This window comes from Anser cygnoides, chromosome 4 (genome assembly GCF_040182565.1).
Source record: "Anser cygnoides isolate HZ-2024a breed goose chromosome 4, Taihu_goose_T2T_genome, whole genome shotgun sequence".
NCBI classification, from domain to species: domain Eukaryota; kingdom Metazoa; phylum Chordata; class Aves; order Anseriformes; family Anatidae; genus Anser; species Anser cygnoides.
The window spans coordinates 17,223,292-17,238,860 of NC_089876.1; the positions used below are offsets into that span (position 1 = coordinate 17,223,292).

The following is a 15,569-nucleotide window of genomic DNA, read 5'->3' on the forward strand; positions in this document are numbered from 1 at the left end:
TTTAAAAATGCTTGAGTATCAGAAGTACAGAGAACAGCTGAGTATTTCAACAGATATGAGAACTTCATATGGCCCTCCAAGACAAGATTGCAACATGGGATGCAAACATTTCCTTGTCTTGGGTGTACTTCAGGGCAGATATTTTTAGAGATAATGAAATTACTTAGGTCTGTTTTGGTTTTTCATCTACATAATAGCTTACTCTTTCACATAAACCAGAAGATTTTCACTGTCTTCCTGTTCCTCATTACATTGTCTATGAGAAGGAACAGGCTATCTATCAAATCATTATTCTCATACCTTTCTTGGATAACCTCCTTATGGCAATGGGAGATTGCTTAATTAAAAACTGAAGAAAATACTAAGGGCCTCAGAATTTTGTCCATTGTTTTTTAATTCGTTGTCTTCTGAGCTCTTGCAGTGATGAAAGAGTGCCATAGGGTACTGTCCTGGTTCCAGTTAGGACAGAGTTAAGTAGCTCATAGTAGCTGGTAGGGTGCTATGTTTTGGATTAGGATGAGAAGAGCGCTGATAACATGCTGATGTTTTAATTGTTGCAGAGCAGTGTTTACACCAGGCCAAGGACTTTTCGGCTTCTCGCTCTGTCCTGCCAGCGAGCAGGCTGGGGGTGCAGCAGGAGCTGGGAGGGGACAGACCCAGGACAGCTGACCCAAACTGGCCAAAGGGGTATTCCATACCATCTGACGTCATGCTAAACAATATATAGGGGTGGCTGGCCGGGGTGGGGGGGCCGGCTGCTCGGGAATAGGCTGGGCATCGGTCAGCGGGTGGTGAGCAACTGCATTGTGCATCACTTGTTTTCTTACACATTATTATTGTTAATACTATTATCATTATCACTATTATTATTATTATTGTTATTATTATATTCCTTATATTCCTTATATTATTATATTCCTGTCTTAATAAACTGTCTTTATCTCAATTCACCGGCTTCACTTTCCCGTTTCTCTCCCCCATCCCAGAGAGGGAGGGGGGAGGGTGAGCGAACGGCTGTGTGGTGTTTAGCTGCCAGCCGGGTTAAACCACAACAGGTACATTCTCAACAGTACTCTAAATCTGGCTGAGTGACTGAGAGGTTTGTGTTACAGTGGCAGAACACATTTCTTTCTTTCTTCCTTTCTTCCTTTCTTCCTTCCTTCCTTCCTTCCTTCCTTCCTTTCCTTTCTTTCTTTCTTTCTTTCTTTCTTTCTTTCTTTCCTTCCTTCCTTCCTTCCTTCCTTCCTTCCTTCCTTCCTTCCTTCCTTCCTTCCTTCCTTCCTTCCTTCCTTCTTTCCTTCTTTTCTTCTCTCTCTCTCTTTCTCTCTTTCTCTCTCTCTTTCTCTCTTTCTCTCTTTCTCTCTTTCTCTCTTTCTTTTCCATCCTTCCTTCCTTCCTTCCTTCCTTCCTTCCTTCCTTCCTTCCTTCCTTCCTTCCTTCCTTCCTTCCTTCCTTCCTTCCTTCCTTCCTTCCTTCCTTCCTTCCTTCCTTCCTTCCCTTCCCTTCCCTTCCCTTCCCTTCCCTTCCCTTCCCTTCCCTTCCCTTCCCTTCCCTTCCCTTCCCTTCCCTTCCCTTCCCTTCCCTTCCCTTCCCTTCCCTTCCCTTCCCTTCCCTTCCCTTCCCTTCCCTTCCCTTCCCTTCCCTTCCCTTCCCTTCCCTTCCCTTCCCTTCCCTTCCCTTCCCTTCCCTTCCCTTCCCTTCCCTTCCCTTCCCTTCCCTTCCCTTCCCTTCCCTTCCCTTCCCTTCCCTTCCCTTCCCTTCCCTTCCCTTCCCTTCCCTTCCCTTCCCTTCCCTTCCCTTCCCTTCCCTTCCCTTCCCTTCCCTTCCCTTCCCTTCCCTTCCCTTCCCTTCCCTTCCCTTCCCTTCCCTTCCCTTCCCTTCCCTTCCCTTCCCTTCCCTTCCCTTCCCTTCCCTTCCCTTCCCTTCCCTTCCCTTCCCTTCCCTTCCCTTCCCTTCCCCCTTCCCTTCCCTTCCCTTCCCTTCCCTTCCCTTCCCTTCCCTTCCCTTCTATCCTTAAGATTCTGTATCTGTAATAATTAAAATCCAATTTACTTGAAATGCAAGGTCGCAATGAACTCCATTACGCTAAAAATTAAGATATTTAGCTGCTAAGAATAGGTCTTTGCCAGGAATATATTTATCTACAATGGTATTTTTTGTGGTAGTATTTTACCAGGTAGCAAATTAAAAAAAAATGCAGTAGATGAACTTGTTTAAAAATATATTGCAAATTATTGATTTCTTTAAGGTAAAGCAAATGTGAAAGGAAGGATACTAATCATATACACCATGGCAAGCATGTGCTTTCACTGACAGTAAATACATTATTTTAACATTTTCTATTAAAGGTGCACATTGTCATAGTGCAGGGGGAGATCCATACTGACTTATGTCCCTCATAAGCTATTGGTTTTTCCTGACAAAAAAAAAAAAAAAAGGATATCTGTAAAAATGAGGTACTGTATTGATCCGTGTTGATTAGTGGATTTAGAGTGTTTTATTTGGTGAATGTATTTTTCAAATGTATGATTTTCAAATGAGTTAATTAAATGTATCTAACAAACCAATTGTGTAAACCTACTGGAGATATGTATTGTTGGAAGTCACTAGCTGTCTCATAGATAATGACTTTACTTTTTTTTTCTTTTTTTTAATGCTCAGTGGTTGATACACCACCTTTTTTTTTTTCCTTGCTGTACCAAAACTTTCTCAAATGTACACATGTACTTTAATCATAGAATCATAGAATGGCTCAGGTTGGAAGGGTCTTCAAAGATCATCTGGTTCCACCCCCCCGCCATGGGCAGGGATGCCACCTACTAGATTAAGGTTGTTCAGGCCCTCATCTAACCTGGTCTTGAACACCTCCAGGTATGGGGCATCCACAGCTTCTCTGGGCAACTTGTTCAACCTGGCCTCACCACCCTCTGAGTGAAGGTGGTATATCTATCCATTAATCTCTGTTATGACGGGTTTTAAACATCTTCTGTCCATACTGAGGGTATGAACATATCATTTAGGACTCTTAACATTGTACATGGCTTCTAATTTTAACTGAAAGCAACAACAACAAAAAAGTTTTCAATAACATTTTTCAATTCTTTTTTTTCTTCCTATCTTTTTTTTTTTTTCCTTGTTTTGAAGTAGATGTTCAGTTGACATAAATCAGAATATTGTGGCTGGGTTTAGTGATGCTATGCACTTTTACATGGTTGCCACACATAAATCACCCTTGGGTTATAAGACCTACCATTCTATGTAAAATGGTTGCTGAGGTTATTCTAACAATACTAAAGAAAGTTTCAGATGACCAGGATAAAACAACAACAACAAAAACACAAGCAAACAAACAAACAAACAAACAAAACATTAAAATATATTGCAGATTTCTACCGTTTCATGGGTTGTTTTTCTGCTATTGGTAGAAAATAGCATTAAAATATCTTTGAGAAGTTAGGCTAAAAGACGGTTTGGGTTAGTTATTACTAGTATGAGACCTTTCACATAGTTACACAGCTGTAACTCCATACAACAGTGGATAGAAGTACCCAAGAATAATCAACAAAATAAAATCAGGGGAGAAAGAGAAAGTCACCAAGAAAGATTAGCAGGGATTTTGGCTCATACATATGGTGTCTCCCCTAGAGCGGCAACCAAAATTCAAGAATAAATTTCAGGTATTCCTTTTGTCATGGTACTTGTTAACACTAGTAGCTAAGCTTTGAAGATTTGATTCCAGACTCTCATAGCAGTCTGCAGGTCAGGAAATAACACAAAATTAATTTAATTCTTGTAGAAAGAAGTGAAAAGAGAAAACTAAGTGGTAAACATCAAATACACTCTCATGATAATTCTGATGCTACTCTTGTTACGGTTGTATGGTCTTTGTCAGGTGTCACAGAGATATTAAAAAAAAAAAAAGATGAATTGTTGATGGAATATCTGATAAAATTCTTTTCACTGCATCAACATTAACCAACAATTTAAATGCATTACATCAAGAAACAGGTAAAAGGTATGCATAATATTATGTGTTACCTGGAATACAAAGGTAATAATTGAATATTATTTTCTGAACTACCAGTATTCAGCCATCTGCTGAAAAAAGATTCTTTGAAATTTATGCTGTTAAACTGAGGATTTTTTTTTTTATGTATTTAAGACTTTTCACACTTCAGTCAGAAGAAAGGGAGGAAGATTCTAGAATTTGATTCCATCAAAGGAACACTAACCTGTTTGCTACATGAAGCTGTTTAAGCAGAAAAGGAAGGCAAAACATGATTTTTTCTACTTGTGTTTAAAAAAAATCAACTAGAAATAGATAAAATGTAAATTCTGATTTGCCAAATACCAGATAAGCAATAAATAAATAAATAAAACAACACCAAAAACATTAAATTAATATAACCATAATCACTACTCAGGCATTTGAATGTTAGAGAAAATACAGTTAATGAAGAATCATTTTGTAGTTCTGTTTCCTATGTCTATCTGTCATTTTTCCTCATACTGGAGTAGTGCTAGATAAGATTTTATTTCTACCTTCAGAATCACTTGTATATCTTTATATGTCTATATATATCTATAATCAACTGAAAGCTTATTTATTAATATAAGAAATAGAGACACATGCCAATAGAAAGAGTTTTTTTAAGTAAATTGCTGCAGGTAGTAGAATAATCATAAACAACAATGTAACACTGCACTATGAATATTGAGGCAGAAATCCAAGGCAGAGAGAGATCTAAAGTATTGTAATTCATAAGTCCTTATCAGCAGACACAAAATACATGCTATATGGCGATGCACCTGACTACTTGATGAAAATAATAGGCCTCAACTGAAATGTAAAGTTCTTAGTGTTGTGAGAAAGCTGTAGCATTCATAGGATCTCATGCAAGAAATGAATCTGCGGCAGCAGAAAATTATAGCTATCTCAGATCTCATTTCACAGTAGTGAAATATGTGAAAAGTTATGGCATTTAGCACAGAGGTATGTGAGCTCTGAAAACAATTTTACTGGAAAATTAGTATGAATAATGTTCCCCAGCTTTTTTTTTTTTTCATAAGATCTTTTAACGTTGAATGATAATACCAACTTGACTCCTTCCAAAACAGATTAAACAAAAAATTGGACCTGCAAGCTAACATTAAGTGAAACTCCACAGAAGAATAACTGGATCTCCTGGAGAGCAAGTTTCTTTTTATAGTATTCTTTCCTGCATACACAGAACCTGACCTCTGAGTTTTCCAAGTTTAGTACCCATTTGTTTCAAATACTATCATAGTACTGATACATACTGAAAGACATATCCTGTTAAAACATTTCTACTTGCAAAATTACACACACACTCTTCCCTGTTAGGAAACCAAGAGCGTAACACCATCATTATATTTAGCACAGTCCGAATACTGCTATGCAAATCTGGTGTTTTGTTCAATATGCACAAACAACTCCATGGCAATGCATGGGTGAATGTCAGCAACTCCAGTATCCTTTGTTATACCTACACAGCACACTCAGTAATTATAAGGACAATAGTTCCTGAGAATTGCTCTAGGTCTTCTACTGTTGTCATATACAGAACTGGAACAGCAAAAGACTTCTTGATAAGGCTGTGTAGGAGATTAAGCTCTATGTGTTTGCCCTCACTTCCCTTCAGGCATTTGCACTGTGGATAAATGGACTAAAAATAAACTAGTATAAAAATAAATGACTGTAGACATTTCCAAATGAAACTAATGCCAATGCATGGGGCAAAACCCAATATTTGTGGCAGGATACAGAATATGTAATTTTATTGACTTAGTTAAAGTGACAAAGAAAGTGAATATACAAAATCTTTAAGACTTCCAAATACACAAGTATTACCACTTGGACTGAGCAGTACTTGAGAAAATAGGACCTTTTCAGCCAGTCTGATTCTTAGTATGTAATCACCAATTACAAATGAAGAAGGTTATCCTTCAGAATCAATATTGTTCATAAGGTCTGAATATCCTTCAGAATCAATATTGTTCATTGATATGTCTTTTGTTTTTAACATCTTCTTTATGTTTGTCTTTTTACTCTTTTCATTCACAAACAATCTCCTTGGTAATGCCAGTGGTGCTGTTTGCATTGACATCAATGGAGTAATGCTACTGTAAATGAGACCAGAATTAGTTCTGTAACAGAACTAACAGAACTGCTGCAGAGCCCTCCAGATGAACAATGATACTGTTTTGCATTACAAATTCCTACAAATTCCTAGAATTTACTGTCAAAAACAGTTTCACACTGTGACTTTTGCTGATAATTTAATCAGCATTCTTTCCTTCCCAAAATGGGGGATTTGGAATCAATTCCTATAACTATGATGCTATGAACACTTGAGGAAACATTAAGGTCAGTTATGTTCTTAAAGAGGAAACTTCAAAGAAATAAAAAACATTATATGAATACAGACAACCGCATTTTAACATGAAAAAATTGCTAGTGAATTTTGACAAAGAAAGAAAAACAAACAAAACAAAACAAAAAACAAAACCACACAACAACAACAAAAACTTAGTTTTAAGAACATCTAACAAGTACACAACAGAATGCTGCATATCCAGTCTTTTTGCAATAAGACCACTCAGGATCTTAAAATTAAACAAGTGCTAAGAGCTTTACTGGACCATTGCCAAAATACTCAGTAACCGTGCAGTTTCCCTTAAGGTTTAAATACCGTCGAGATATTTTCTGTTATAATATTCACTATCTTCCCCGATGATTGCTCAATGTAACAAAATCATTGTACTTAAGAGAGGAACATGAGATTTCCCACTGTTGTCCATTTTCCATACTGGAAATTAATAATACATTCTTAGTCTGTGAATTTGATTCTTCTCTTCATTTACCAGTTTTATACCAATGGAATTATAATGAATAGCTTTTTATTCTGGAGGACTTCACAAAAAGCTTTCTAAAAATCAAAATAAATTATGTTGACCTTAGTTTATAGCCCCTGATCACTACTTTTAATTTTTTTTTTCCTGAATATGTATAATATATATCCAACTGTTACATAGTTGGCAAACTATTCTTGCTATAATCTCTGTAATGCTGACTTGCTTTGTGAGCCATGTAAATGATCTAAATATAAGAACTAAAACTAGAAACAAAACAAACAAACAAACAAAAAGAACACCTCCCACCTTACCCTGAAATCCTTAGTTACAGTGGTAGCAGAGTAGGAAGAGGTTAAATCAAAATCAACGTTTGTTCATTTAAACAATCTGAGTAACTAGAAGTAACCATGGCACCAAATTAGTAACTTAATGTCAGTTTGTCTTATCTTCAACAGAAAAAAAAAAAAAAACACAAAACATATTTTCATTTCTAATTTATAGTGAATCCAATGTACTAATACTGTAGCAATTAGTAGCAATTATCCAGGCACTGTCAAGAATATATATAAAAACAATTTCTTCGTAACCTTTAGCTTAGTACTTCAGAATAATATGCTCACTCTAGCACAATTAGACACAATAAATATGAGAATAACTATTCTGATACTATTAACAAAAAGAAAAATATATTTTTTTCAAAGGAAAATGTAATACAATATGGAATTGTCTGTCATTTCTACCTCACATATGAAAAGAATTTCAAAACCATGAGACGTAAACTATCACAGGAAAATCACTCTGAATGTAGGCAGGCCTAATGGATCTGAATATTTGAAGAAGAAATCTCACAAGGATGGGCTATCTTTGGTGATTAAATGTGTAGCACTTGACATAAAAATTTTGAGTTGCCTAAGTTACTACTCAGTAACAAGACTACACATTTTATTCCCACATTTGGAAGCAGGAGATTGTCACCACAAAAAAGTCCATGAACTACACTTCAGTATAATCTAGTCCAAATGAAGAAACATACCATCAGTTCTCTGAAATCTGAATTTCCTAGAGTTCAGGGAAACATTAAAAGCGAGGGTAGAGACATTAAAAGAGATGTAGGAGCGTGCACGGAGAAACTCCAAGCTTTGACCACTCATGCTCTACTCAGCTCTGGTGAGACCACACACCTGAGAAACCAGTGCCTCTAGTATTTTTTCAGAAGTGTTAGCTGATCTTTGGACTTCTGCTAAGACTACATGCCGATTGTGACAGCTGCTATCCCACTTGTCATATGGTGATCTGGAGCAGGAGCTCCAGCCGTCAGAGCAAAATCTGCTGCAGCTTGCAATCAAGCTTTCTGGTTTGGATTAGTACAATCACATCCTGTGGAGAGCAGGCACAGATGGAGACCTGTAATACACATTCACCAGTGAGTTACACCAATACAGGAAGGATGTAGCTGATCTTACACTCCTGAATCTGACAAGTGCCACTAACTTATCAATGAGTTCGTGCATCTGACTTGTGCACTGAGAAAGTGAAAAACTCGTCACTTCTATCCCTAGTTCACCATCATAAGGAATATTCTTTATTCCAGTGAGTGCCTATGGGTTTAGCTGTGTGCATCACTTAGAAGTTTGTGGAAATAAAAATAAATTGATACTCTTCATAAATTGATCACCAGAGGAAATTAACATGTTTAATAATAATAATAATAATAATAATAATAATAATAATAATAAGCTACCTAAAACCACTTAAACACACAAAAGCATTACCAAAATTCAGTGTTGATAGCAGGGTTTTATTTTTACTATAGAAATGTCAACAAGCTTTATTGGTAGCAAAACTTGATTTCCTGAGTAGTATGACATATAAACTTGCAGAGAAATGGTTAGAGCTGGTGGCTGGGTGGTTCTCCCTTGCTTGGAAGAAAGCCTTGCACAAATGAGTTTTGTATGAGTGAAGCTCTGTCTTACTAATTTCTAGAGGAAGCATTTATTGTATTAGAGTCTCTTTCCCTCCTACTTAGATTTGTGGTGGAATTGTGGGGGAGGACAGCTTAATACATTGCTCTACTTGTAAGTGTGTACAAATGTATATATTTTAATTGCAATATATTATAATAGAATATATTTTCATATATTAGATAGCAATAAAGTAGCACTTATTTAATTCCAGGAATAAGGTTGCACTAAAAATGTACATTTTAATGTGTTAATACAAATGTGAAAAAAAGCCAATACCATGTTTTAAACTGCTATAATGTATATGTGGGAAAACTTAACTATTTTATATAAAAGTATGTAAACACACACATAAAATCATCGCAATGTTGAAATGAATAGGCTTGTAATTTTACTGGGTACTTTAGAGTAGTGACACAGTTCAGTTTAATGTTGAGTCCATGTGTGCAGAGGAGAGAAGAATCAGCTTCATGAAAGTAGGAGATAACCAAAGATATTTGCACTGCAGCAAGGCAGAAGTACAAGGGTGAGTAGAGAAGAAAAACTATTTAAAGGGGTTTTGTCTGTTTGTGGCAGCTGAGATAGTCCAGTGCATCCTGCCGTGTTTCTAACTATTGGTGCAGAGCATGGGTTTTGTGTGGGCTCTTTGTCACACCTGCCAGCTCAAATGGCACTAGATGCCTCTGTGTAAGCATCTGCATTGCCCTCTTTGCATTTCAAACACAGCTGGATATCTAGATCTTCTCACACCTTGAAATGGTCACAGCTGGGTGTTGGCTCAAAGCCTCACTTCCTGCTGAGGACGGTGGAAAGAACTGGACCTGAGCTGTAAGGAGTGCAGGTTTTCAGTCCAGTGGGAATACATCAAGTGAAGAACTTTCAGAAAAGTCTGCCCAGAATTTCCAAGTTAATACTCAAGGGACACAGATGCAAATCACTGTTTTTCTTCTACATCTAAATCAAAACTTTTACAATCTCCTCCACAGTCTAAGTGCAGTTGTAGCAGCATATCATATTTCTTTTTCATCTTTTCTACTCCAAAATCAATAAACTATCCTTTTAATAGTGACAGCGCAATTCTTAATGAGATATGACTTCAAAAATTAGATGTATTTCCTCTTTTTGACAGTTCTGAAGGACAAGCTTTTAAGAGGAACTGTCTATTTGACCAGCTGGAGTTTTGCCTAACTAGTCACAGAAAAGAATTGCATGACCTTATGTGTCCAGTACCACAGGAAAATGTAAATGTCTCAGCTTCCAAAAACTCTGCTAGAAATCACGAGACATTTTAAACTTCCAGCCAATACAGACATTTCTTACTTAAGACACATATTTTTAGTTCAGATTTATTAACAAAATTTGAACAACTTAATCACGTTCAAAGTAAAAATATTGCCTCTGGGAGTCAAATACTTTCTGTTGTGAGCCAAACCTGACCTCTGTGTAAGTTCCAGATACCATAGACTCACTGCTTTCTGGTGGGAATTCTTTGCAGCATGAAGTTTTTATTAACGTTATGAGCTATTGGATCAAATTTTGATGTAAATTCTCATCCTAAACAAAATAATTATAATTAAGGATGTATATTACAAAAATAACAAAACATTTGTTTTATTGGAAACATTTGTTTCTCATTACAGATGATTTTGGTTTCATATTGTTCTGTCCCATGAAGTTTATTTTCTTAGTATTGATCATTGCAGCTTCCATTTTGAGTTTATTCACTAGATTATATTGAGAAAAACCTATATGTCTCTGTTTTAACCAAAAGTATGGAACACGAGAGAGCTTGCTAAAAACTATCATCAGCAACCTGTTCAGTTATAGGACACTGTGCATACTGACATGCTAATCTGATCTGTGTTGAAAAACCCCAAAGATTCTAACAGAAAATTGTAAGAAAATTCTCTGTAATGGATTTCCTCCTCATTTTGACTCAGAGCAGGAAGAAATGTTATGAATCTCATGTAAATTACATCAGAATATTTTGCGTGTTAATACTTATATTCAGGAATCTTTGAGAAGAATGGTGCTGACAGAAGGACAAAATAAGAATTCTGTCAAAGAGACATTCTACCAGAATACTTTGCTACATTATTTCATTTTTGCACGCTTCCTTCCAGTGGTTTCTCAACTTCATTGTGATGGTAACAGGAGTGGTGATGTCTCGTTAAGTCTTTTTAAGTCTCTTTAAGACTCATGCTGTCACCATAATGGGGATGTTGTCTAGTTCAGCTGTATTGAAATTGAATGTCTCTTGATCTGACTAAGATAAGTCCATGGAATACTTCCAAATGGCTAGGATGAGTTGTCTGTGTTTACCCATTCCCAGGAGGACTCTGTTTGAAACTGACAAGACACAATGAACATAGAAATAATAGAAAAATGGAAGGCTATAGCAAAGGCTTCTCGGAAGCTCTCCTACCCCAAATAAATGTTAGTCTCCTCCAGGGACTCTGCTGGCAGCTAGTTGGTAGAACGTTTGTCGTTTGTTTGTTTGTTTGTTTTTGTTTTTAATTTGCAACTGCACAGATTTAATTGTTTCTATCTCTGGAGATAAAACGAAATATTATAGTAAAAAAAATATGTTTAGGCTGTTTTCATTTAAATAAATTGTCAGATAAATGTCAAATAAACTTGACATTAAATTTAATACCAAAAATAATTTTTGAAGAATTATTAATATTTATTAGTTATGTAACATCAATTATTTCAAAGGAGTCTAAAAATTACCAGATATAGGAGTGCATTCCAACAGGGCTCAGCACATGAAGTTCCGATTCCTGCACCATCGATAGAAAGTCAGATTTTCAAGAGAGGCTTTCTGTTTCTGACTATTATGCAAAGTAGCCAAATTTAATGCAAGGCTGGAGACATGCCTAATACCACTGAAAATAATAAAGTACTTTCATTAAGATACCTATTTGCAAGTTTATAAAATATCAAGAATTACTATAAGGAGGTATTTCCTTCCTCCATGCATTTCTGTATATATTTATGGATGAAAGCACTGTATTTGCTTTGGATTCAACAAATATATTTTGATGCAATATAGACCCTATAAAACATAAATTATCACCGTTGATTTAGGTTAATTTATCCACCTGTCCTTCTTAAATCCTTTCATATAAGAATTTCACAAGTCACAAAAGTATCATGAAGCATAGCAGAGGTCATCTGAAATGTATTAGCCTTAACTAGTGTGTGGCTTCAACTAACGGGAAGATGTAGATATAAATACTTTGTCTTGTTATGTCCCATTCCTCCAGGAGATAACCACTGATAAGATCTGTAGCTAAACACTACAGTATGTGTATCTGAACATATGCTGTTTGTTTCTGATTAAAGCAGACCTTGCAGGAAAAAGAGCAAATATGTATATAGACATTACATCATTTGTTAATACTCTGTACTAACCGGTAAAAACCTATCTCTGTATTAATGCATCATAGAATCATAGAATCATGGAATGGTTTGGGTTGGAAAGGACCTTAAAGATCACCTAATTCCAACCCCCTGGCCATAGGCAGGGATGCCACCCACTAGATCAGGTTGCCAATGGCCTCATCCAACCTGGTCTTGAACACTTCCAGGGATGGGGCATCCACAGCTTCGCTGGGCAACCTGTTCCACTGGCTCAACACCCTCTGAGTAAAGAAATTCTTCCTAAGATCTATTCTAAATCTACCCTTTTTTAGGTTAAAACCACTACTCCTTGTCCTCTCACTACACTCCACGCCCTGACAAAGAGTCCCTACCCAGCTTTCCTGTAGGCCATCTTTAGGTACTGGAAGGCCACTTTAAGGTTTCCCCAGAACCTTCTCTTCTCTGGGATCAACAACCCCAACTCCCTCAGCCTGTCTTCATAGAAGAGGTGCTCCAACCCTATGCCATACTTCTGAATCTGAGCGTTCCTAGAGCTGTATCTGGGAGAAACTCCTCTTATAAAAAAATTAGATCTGAATTTATTTAGAGTATTTGGATACGGGAATTTGTGTTAAGGTCATCTCTACCTAATGCTAAAATTCTTTGGTTTTCCTAAGGAAGACCTTCCATTTTTCTTTTAAGCCTGCCAAAGTCCATGGAATCAAAAACACTATAAACAAATGAACTGAAACTAGAAACTATGAAAATTAGTCACTTGCCAGATCCTAAATGAGATGTTTCCAAAAGGCCAGGTAGGTGAGGAACTTTTCTCAAGAAGCAGAATACAGGGATAGATGAATTCCAGAAGAAAAAAAAAAATAAATAAAATAAAAGAAAATCTTATACCAACAAATTTCTAGACCAGAAATGTCTAAAATAAACATAAATAACACGGGAATGACCACTGAAAATTGCACATAGTAAGATAGCTTGGCAGAAGAAAATGCTCAGGCAGTTTATAAAAGTCACATGAAAATATTTGTCATTATTTTCTTGGTCCTCTGTCAAAATATAGGATCCACACTATTATCAGCACACTTCTTGTAGTGTATCATGCAAAGAGCAAGAAGTGGAATGTGGTTCTTATCTCAGCTTGTAACAGAAAACCCAATAAATCTCAGAGAAAAGGCTACAAGTGAATTATGAGGGCCTTATCATCTTATTTATACAACATATTTTTCTTTTTGTAAGAATGATGGTGTTGATTTAAAAGTGTGGAAAGGAACACAAATGGAAAATAGGAAAAGTGGGAAGTTTTTATCACCCCCTATACCCACCCTCTACCTCCTCCTCCCTCCCCCCCGCCCCAAAAAAAAAAAAAAAAAAAAAGTATACTTACTCTTTTCTTTTTACTTTTCAGAAAAAAATGCAAAAACATGATTTTATCATCTGTGGAAATGATGACTGTGATACAGCAAGTGATGTTTTTCTTTTGTCTTTCACAACCTTTAGTTATGTGAACATCTAGATTTGATATCCTAAGTATATACTGGAGTTTTCTGAACTCTCTGCCCTTGTCACTCTCATAGATGAGATGTAGCTCAGGCATGAAGGTCCCTAAACTCTGGATTTCCACAAATGACTGGATTACAAAACACTTAGTTTGATTCACACATCTGTCCAGTCTAGCCAGACAGTTTTAGTGTCCTGCAATGAGATACTACTCCCCTTAGAGAACAGTTCAGCTTGGGTAAGGCGATTTTGAAATAAGTCCAGAGTTTACTGACTGAATAATCGGTGATCATGTTCATGAGAAAAAGCTTGAAACTGCCTTTGTCAGTGTAGCTAAAATCCTAAATACCCAAAGAAAGAACTCCTTTCCAGGGAAGCATCCTAATAAATGTTTTTAAAAAAACTACACGATTTCTCTACATTGTGAGGAAAATAGAAAAGCCATGCTGGGTCTACCTGGATACTCTTTCATAGGTCATTGGAATGAAGAACATCTCCTTCAGAGCAGGTCCCTCCTCAGTTCAATACTTTATTCTCCACTAATTAGAATCATTAAGCATATACCTTGCTTGCCTGCCTGCTGAATATACAATTACTGCTGTTAAAAAAAAAAAAAAAAAAGTAAAACAACTTGGACTTGGACAGGGCCACTTCTATACTTTCATATGCTGTATAGGGGAAGAGACTCATAAAATCCCATTGTCTTAATGATTCCTGTTCTTTCATGGCTTGTAGTTCTCTTTGGGGTTAAAAGAAGAGAAAGGTAGTTAAAACCATCTAATTCTTTCATTGTGCTTAAAACCACATTGGAGAGATGTGGAATAAGTTGGAAGCTAGCATAACCTCCTAAAAAAGAACATTTCTGGAGTTCACTGAATGCTATTCATTCTTATTTATACTTCTTTGAATGCTTTATTTTTTTCCTTACTCTGACATTTTAAATTTACGTTCTCTATCTGTCTGGACGTATACAAATTAAAAGAGTCAAAAATTCTTAATTCCCAAAATATGAAAATAACTTTTTTTTTTTTAATGTTTGAACTATTTTACTCAAATAAAAACTCTCCCAAAATGGCAAATGGTTTTGCAAACACTTTGAGTTTGGATGCCATTTCTTCTTTGATTCTCTGCTTGACTTAAAAGAGAACGTATCCATGGATGTCATTGCATTTAGTAAGTGGAAACTAATCTTTAATCTGTCTTTAAACATAGAAAGAAAGGAAGTATACTCATTTGAATCAGGATCAGCTTCAGCTTCATGATGCTGAAGCCACAGAAACCTCAGGAACATTTTCAGGCAATACCAATAAAGATTAAGGAAAAAGAGATAGACCCTTCTGAAGAAAATCAAGCTTTAAAGAACAATATTCTTTCATAAATACCTTACTTTTTATAATTGTGATATCTAGCTTACTTTCCCCTAAAAATACCAGTCTTCTCATAATTTATTAGCAATTAAACTACAGGGAAGATCTGAAGCTGATATAAGATGATATACTGCCATTAGTATAACTTGTACCCAGTACAGTTGTGAGTGAATTACCTTCTGAATTGCAGAGAGACCTTTGTCGTATCAGAGATACTTACAGCCTGGCTGCCATAAAGTTAGGTTTCTGTCCAGTAATGCAATCCACTCTGATCGTATGGATTTCTGAGCATAATTCCTGTAACTGAATGCACAAAAATAAGTCGGTATTCAACCTGTCTCATTCAAAAAACCTTTATGTTAAATGTGGGAATGTGATTGCATTTAGTTAAAAAAAAAAAAAAAAAAACACAACACAAATCTTTTTCTAAAGGATTCCACTCTCTTATTTATAAACAATAAAGCTCCCTGGAGGTGTCCTGAAAACC

The 15,569-nt window shown here is 36.2% G+C and overlaps 1 long non-coding RNA gene across 1 annotated transcript in view; it reads left to right on the forward strand.

Annotated features, from left to right (window-relative positions):
• Positions 1 to 684: 684 nt before the first annotated feature.
• Positions 685 to 15,569, forward strand: part of LOC106035616 (uncharacterized) — a 33,184-nt gene continuing 18,299 nt past the window's right edge. The window contains exon 1 of the long non-coding RNA XR_010830975.1: positions 685 to 791. This is a non-coding gene — a long non-coding RNA (uncharacterized lncRNA). The remainder of the gene's footprint in view (positions 792 to 15,569) is intronic.